The sequence below is a fragment of the Colletes latitarsis genome, chromosome 5, assembly GCF_051014445.1.
Source record: "Colletes latitarsis isolate SP2378_abdomen chromosome 5, iyColLati1, whole genome shotgun sequence".
Taxonomy (NCBI): Eukaryota; Metazoa; Arthropoda; class Insecta; order Hymenoptera; family Colletidae; genus Colletes; species Colletes latitarsis.
In genome coordinates this window covers 35,622,642-35,630,581 of record NC_135138.1, presented here as the reverse complement: position 1 = coordinate 35,630,581, position 7,940 = coordinate 35,622,642, and the positions used below count along the sequence as shown (strand labels likewise).

At 38.6% G+C, this 7,940-nt stretch overlaps 1 pseudogene; it reads left to right on the top strand.

Annotated features, from left to right (window-relative positions):
- The first annotated feature begins 4,375 nt into the window (after positions 1-4,375).
- On the top strand, positions 4,376-6,726 carry LOC143341973 (cytochrome P450 9e2 pseudogene; annotated as a pseudogene).
- Positions 6,727-7,940: the final 1,214 nt, after the last annotated feature.

Below are 7,940 nucleotides of genomic sequence, written 5' to 3'. Positions count from 1 at the left end.
TTATGTCCTGATTATTAATCCTGAATAAGTAAATTATTTTATAACGATGTTTAATTGTAATAATAAGGAATAACGTAAATATAAATTTATACAGAAAATTTTGTGACAAATCAAATTCCCATGCATCATTCAATGGCCTCTGTCCGCTGTCAGTATTAATTTACGGTAAAAGCGCGGCATATTTGCAAACCTAAACAATCGAAATTCATTCGCGACACTTGTAATGAATCGATTAATTCACATTTAGATAATTCTTCGTGATAAACGCGTAATGGCGATCGGTTATTAAAATTTGAACTGTTCGATTAATTAAACGTATGAAAATAAATAGCAGTACAAAGTTTTTACATGTTATCTATTCCTCGAATAAATATTTGTCTCTGATTTTAAAAACTCAAATTTGAAAGAAATTCCCTTTCAAAAATTGATCTCTTCGACATATTCGTGACATCACATTCCGATACATCTTTATGAGAATATTGACAATGGATCGGTGAAATTATCCGACGAAAATTAGTGCAAACAGAACCTCATTCGAACAATTTTTAATTACACGCGATTGGTCAGATGTTGTCAGAAGCGATTCGAACAACGTATAATCAAAAACAATCAGAACGAGGTCATTTTCATTGGAAAATCCTCGACGATCCTTTGTTAATACTTTCACGAATATGTATAATTACAAATATAAACATTTCAATTTTTGTTTGATGAAATTCGAATTGTAAATAATTTGTTTCTATCCAAACTTCAATCCTCTTCGATTTAAGGTGTCGACAGCTTTGAAATTCAATTTTATTCGCGAAATAACGTCGAATCGAGATAATAGCGTAACGATGAAGGAGAACGGTTAGAAATGTTACGCAATGTCGTTGAATTTTAACGAACGATTAATTTTCAAGAGGTGTATTTCCCTCGATCATTGATGATCCTGCAGCTTATTTCCGTGTCGTCTGGGAGACATACAATTGAATAAATTACGCCTGTTCGGCATTCATTATTTATCGATACAATGCACAGACACGTACAAATTATTCAGAATACAGTATTCCTTCTCCATTTAGAGATGCAGCCTCTCGAGTCGTATGACGTTTAATTTTTCGCATAAAATCAAACGCATCGGAGTCTTTATAATTGCGCGATCACGTGATACCTACACAAACACACTACGTTCGATCCAAGAGAATGGAAAACCGTGAATAACAATCGAAAGCAAACCTTCTCAAATTTAATCATTGCCAGGAATAATTTTGAACAAACAAAAATAACAATTTGGTAAATCTTCACAGTTCTACAGAGACGTTACATTCTGATACAAATATTTTTGATTATTCAATTATTGCAAATTACAGTTATGTCTTGTTATATTATGTGTAAAGTTCCAGTCAAATTGGTAAAACAAAAAAATATTTTTAAGCAAAGTTAACTCACATTCTTCCCATAATTAAAAGATACGAAACACTGTATATCCAATACAGTAAAACAACGTTGCAATCTCTGTATAATATTATCCTTTTGTTATCGATTTCTTCAATTTTTTTTTAAAACGTGTTTCTGCACGAGATCAATGCCTGTTTATCAATGATCAAAATCCCCCTGAAAGGCACTCGACTCGAAACCCTTGCAGTGTTTCTACGGTAATTAACGAACTGTTGGCGAAAAAAGGAGCATCGTTTAAACAATATCGAATCACCGCGAAAATATTCCACGCCAGTCGATGTTCTCCACGTCCTCGACTGACTCTCGAAAACGCCAAGGTGCACCTCGACGTCTTTCCCGCCATCTGTATATTAAATGGTGTTCATGGTTCGCCAGTTAAATTGAATCCCAGGCTATTGGCAGATTCTGAATAAGCTCTAACAATGGAGTCTGTTACACGAGCCTTCCCCTACTTTCTTCCACCCTTGGCGCCCTTCATCCCACTTTCGGTACCTGATACCTTCGTTCCTGCTACGAAGCCGCCGTGCTTCTCCTACCCCGACCCCTTATTCTACGGTTTCCTTCAATTTCCGAAACAGGAAAGCCATGTCTGTGCAGCCGCCCCGCTAGCTCGGAAATTGGAAATAAATCGTGACGATGTCGATGTAAAATGCAAAGGTGATTGTCGGCTAGCGTCAAGCGAAACCGCTTCTTCCACCCCCCGAACGCACGACATTTTGTTTCGTCGATATGTAATGTTTTGCCCTCCACCAGTCGTCGACAGACTCGAGTGATAAATGGGACTTTCAATTTAGGATTTAGACAAACGATAATACATAAAATAATTTAATATCTCTCGCTCTGTGTACGTCTCTTCTGTACTCTCTTTCATCGTCAAACGATATTAATATTCTAGACTCACTCGTCGAATTAATAAAACCAACACAATTTTAACCCTCCACGTGTATCTCGTCTCTCATTGTCGTCGATGTTGACACTGACATGCAGTTAATTTGTTTTCTAATATATCGAAACGACGAAATCGTGTTTAACGAAACCTGGAAATAATATAAATCCAAGGAACGTATTACAGATAATTTTATTAGCATAACAATGACGTCTAAAATATTTCTACTATTTGATAATGGCGACGGATGTGACGTACGCGTCTCTGAATATTGTCGACGGTTAGGGGTGGACGAGAATGTCACATCACTGTACGTTAAGCTGCTAACAGAGATCGTGACCATGGCACGCGAGATACCCGATCGTTTACATTTTTCATCACCAAAGATATCACAGATCCTACCGAACTTGAAATTATCTTTTATCATCCCTTATCTACACATGCGAATGCAGAGATACGAGAGACTCGTTCGTTTACAGCCAGGCACAAATAACGAAGCGACGATCGATTTAAAATCGTACTCTACGGCCCCCAGGATGGTAACATGATTCCACAGAAAAAAAGGGAGCGGTGCAGGGGTGAAAACTTGTCGGGAAAATAATTAAGTGATTACAGAGGGTTCGAGGGGATTTTTCGTCATAGCGGCGATTTAATTCGTCGATGTAGACAGGAGGATAGGCGGCTGCATTGTCTGCAGGATATTAAGAGGGTTAGCCAGAAGAGGGTAGGGGGATGTCGGGCGGTGGGCGTGCAAGGGTGTCGGTGTAATGAAGAGCGACAGTGGCGCCCCAAACCATCGCTAATTTGCCGCTAAGTGCCTGGCTTTGTTTCCGTACGTTGATCCCATCGTTCGCAATATCCTGAATCTGAGGCGACGTTCTGCGCCGTTTAAGAGAGACATCCAAATAACCCGCGGGACTATGGCGGCAATTGACTGCGGGCTAATTTCACCGGCCAGAGGAGAGGGGAAAAAAAAAATAACGCGAGGATCGTTTCAATGGGAGTCATTGTATCGGCTGTTGAAACAATCGATACGACGGAAAAGAAAGGAAAGAGACGTCCCTGCGATTACCGGACGGGGCAAATTTAAATCCAAAATCTGCTAGCGATGGGGCTGATACGACACACATCGTCCATAGTTCAAACAATTCGATAGGAAGACACTCGACACGATTAAATTGATAATGTCCGAGTAAACGATTTCATTTCGAATAATTTGTCAAACGTATACTGTTTAATTTTCGTTTAAGTTTGTTCGTACAATGGCCACGAAGAAGAATTTGTTTTACGAATACCTCGTGAATATAAAAATGCGTTAATTTTAATATATAAGATCCTTATATTCCTTAGAAAGGGAATTTCAAAGGGACAAAATTTTACAGAATTTCGTAACTAATGGAAATGGAATTGGTAGTATTTTCGTAGAATTCTTCGTTCGAGAGACTGCAAGTTTTTCGCTGCTTTCCGAAAAGCTTTTACGGTTCAACGAAAATGCACATATTTTTCCTCCCGACGCGAAATCTTTTAAAGCCAGGACTTATTTAGTCTATTAAATTCCTCGATAGCGTAACGCATAAAATTAATGACACACGAATAATTCTATAATTTTAATAATAGGTACTTCGAATAAAAAAAATAAAAATTTAACAATGTACACTCTGTAAAATGTAATGCATTAATATATACATTTTTCTTCTTGCTGTTTTTAATTTTGAAAAATGAATTGAATTAACAAAGAACACGGAATCTTTAGAGATTACGACTTATCAAGAAGTGATTCTCAATTCTCATTTGTCTCAAAAGTATAGAATATTAATACTTCCATTTTTTAAACTTTTATACCTTCGACTGTTGGGATTTCTTCCATTAGCCTTGGTTTATTAAGCCACTGGCTCCCAGATAGATAATGCTATCGAGTTTCGATTCGACTATTCAATTCTACGAGGAAAGATTGTTACGCGACCAAAGGAACATAAATTCTCCGGGATTTCATTCGCGTGGAGCCGCACCTCTGAATCAAACGCATCGTACTTTCGTGTACACTCTTGCACATATCGTATAAAGAGTATATTACCTACACGAGGAGCTCAGTCAGTTTATCTCGCGCATAGAAGCAGCGTCGTTCGAAACGAGTCTCTTAAGGTGCTTCGAGTTCAGAATGGAGTACCTATCAATTACCTTGTCGGTACTGGCTGTACTCGTCGCCGTATATTATTACTGCGCCAGAAATCTGAACCATTTTAAGAAACACGGAGTTCCTTGCATCGAGCCCTATCCGATAGTAGGAAACATGGGAGGTATGTTCTTCAGGACAACTAGTCTGTCGGATGTGATCGAAAAGATATACAAACTCAATCCAGACGCCAAATACGTCGGTTTCTACGAGTTCAACATTCCGATAGTTATAATCCGCGACACCGACCTGATAAAATCCGTGTGTATCAAGCATTTCGAGAACTTTCACGATCATCGTCCGTTCATCGTCAGAGAAATGGACAAGCTCCTCGGCGGTATGCTGTTCTTTCTGACCGGTGAGAAATGGAGGGACGACAGGAACATGCTGTCGCCCGCGTTCACGTCCAGCAAGATCAAAACCATGTTCGCGCTGATGTCGGACCGCGCCGCGTATTTCGCGAGATTCCTGTCGAACCTGCCGGAAAAGGAACGCGTGCTGGAGGTGAAGAACGTGTTCACCAGGTACACGACCGACGTGATCGCCAGCTGCGTGTTCGGCATCGAGGTGGACTCGATAAACGATCCGAAAAATCCGGTCTACGTGTACTCGCGAAAGACCTTGAACTTCGCCGGATTGATGCAATCCATAAAGATACTGATGACCAGAAATCTGTCCGGACTGTCGAGGATGCTCGGTATCAGCGTGATGTCGAAGAGTATCTCGACGTTTTTCGAGGACCTGGTAGCGACCGCGGTGAAACACAGAGACGAGAATGGCATCTACAAACCGGACATGCTCCAACTGCTGATGGAAACGAGAAACAAGAAACAATATGGCAAAGGGTTCAACATCGAGGATATAACCACGCATGCGTTCGCGTTCTTCTTCGGTGGTTCCGACACCGTAGCCTCGCAGCTGTCCTTCGCTATTCATCATTTAGCGACGAACCCCGAGGTTTGTGAAAGATTGCAAAACGAGATCGATCAGACGCTCGAGAGGACGCAAGGCCAGCTGAGCTACGACGCGGTGGTGGGAATGGAATATCTGGACGCGGTTGTCAACGAAACGATGAGGATACACCCGATAGCGACCATGTTGGACAGAGTGTGCGAGAACGACTTCGAACTACCGCCAGCGTTGCCGGGAGGCAAACCGTTCACCGTCAAGGCGGGTTCGAACATCTGGATCCCGGTTCACGCGATTCACCTTGACCCTAAATACTTCGAGGATCCTCGCAAGTTCGATCCGGAACGATTCCTGGTCGATGGTAAAAGGATCATGGCTTCTGGCACGTACCTGCCCTTTGGGGTAGGGCCCAGAATGTGCATCGGTAATAGGTTCGCGTTGGTAGAGATGAAGGTCTTGCTTTGCCATCTTTTGGCTCGTTGCGATATCAAGGCTTGCTCGAAAACAGCTGTGCCGCTGGAACTCGCGAAAGGAGTGATGATCGTCACGGCTAGGAATGGATTTTGGGTGAAAGTCGAGCCTAGGAAGAATCCTCCCCTCTTGGTTCACGCTCCAGTGGCCAATGACACGTGCAAAGCAACGGATGATCGAACAGATAATTAGTCAGCTGCGACGAGCTTTGTTTTATCTCGTTTCGACCTCCAAAATTACGATTTAAATAGCGAATGGTAATTAATTTTACGCGACGAATGTAGTCTTAAACAGATGACTGGCTAAATATTGACGATCGATTTTTATGGCCTACAATTTATTGTAAATATTTTCCTGACACATTTCATAGCGTTCTGTAAGTAATTCTAGTTTAGGCAAACAGTCTTTTGTAGGTGTTTATGTGTTCTGTAAATTGTTTACTATGAAAAAACGTCTTTGACGATGTTTTTATTCGAATAACAAACTAAAGTGAGTCAGCACAATGAAAATTCCTTATTAGGGATCTAGAAGATAACTGATTCTTGTTGTTATCTTCTAATAATAAAACATTTCGAAATAATATCATAATTAAGTGTTACACAGAAGCGATTCTAGATATAATATACTCTTATTTGCATTTAACTTTGATCAGTTTTATCACCAGAAGATATCAACAAAACAAATACTTTCTTAATCTCTGATAAGAAATTTTCATTAATGTTATTTAAAAAAAATATAACTGTTACTTAAAAACAACATTGTTTTAATATGCAGTATTAAGTGATATTCTCGACGTAAGTAAAATTCACGTGTTCTTTTATAAAATACATATTTTATTTAACACGATGTCTCAGTAGTAAAATAATAAATCCAACGCATCTCAACGTTCCTAGTATTTAAAAAAAAACTCTTTTTAATGAACCATATCGTAAGTTGTGATTTTAAGAGAATCGAGAATCGATACTCTCCTCTTCAATATAACTTTATTGTATTAATCGTACTTTTACGAGTTATTGTTCCTAAATAATAATTGCAATATCAAGTTTCGAATTCGACCCGTCCAACTAATATTTACTATTGTATTTTACAAATAAAAATTACAATTTTGGGTATTAATCGATTTAAAAAACGAAAATCATTAGTGATCTCGTTAAAGATAATTATTACTCATTGTCAATAGTTAGAGCTTAACAGAGAAGATTGATAAACCTTTTATCGAAATATTTTCAACGCCCAAACGCATGATAAATACAACGCGTGCTAGTTGTTATCACGAAACATTATATTAATATGCTTTTAGTAATGACTCAACATTTTATACCGTTCACTGTGTTTCATTACTACGCGTACGCGTGACAAGAGATATAGTATCAGCATTAATTAGTCGTCCCGTGTGATTAGATTATTTTGTAATATTTGTTCTTATTAAAATTTGATGGATTTGATGATTTCAGTTAATAACGTTTCCTCTACACACTCGAGTAAAATTGTTTTGCTAATTTTATTGAAAAAAAAACTAAATAATCTTTAATGTAAGAAATATTTACAATTTACAGAATAATTTAATTAATTCAGACTGTATTTCTGAAACAGCTAGCACAGGATAAAATAATAAAAATGTATTATTGTTCGCATTTATAAAACTGCGTAATAGTAACACAGGATTCTGAAGTGTTGACAATCATTTCTAGATTACACTCTGTGTATACTTGCGTAGAAGATTATCAATGATAATTGTGTCAAGATTATTTTCTAGAGACACTCAAGATTTGTTGCAAAACCTTTGTTTATTACGTCGGTATATAGTGAAGTACGACAATACTGATAAAACGTATCAACACGTGTATGGCATAAATAACCTTTGTTATAAATGCATGCTTAATCTCGTCAACAGAATGCGTGACACGTTATTAAAGTTGCCCGTTGCAAACTTTATATCAGAAAACGTATAGTTTAGAAAAGGAATGGGAACCGAGAATAAGGTTCGTTTTCCCTTCTAGCCCTTACTTTGCACCTCCTTCCACTAACACGAGACAATACACTGCAAGAATCCACCCTCGC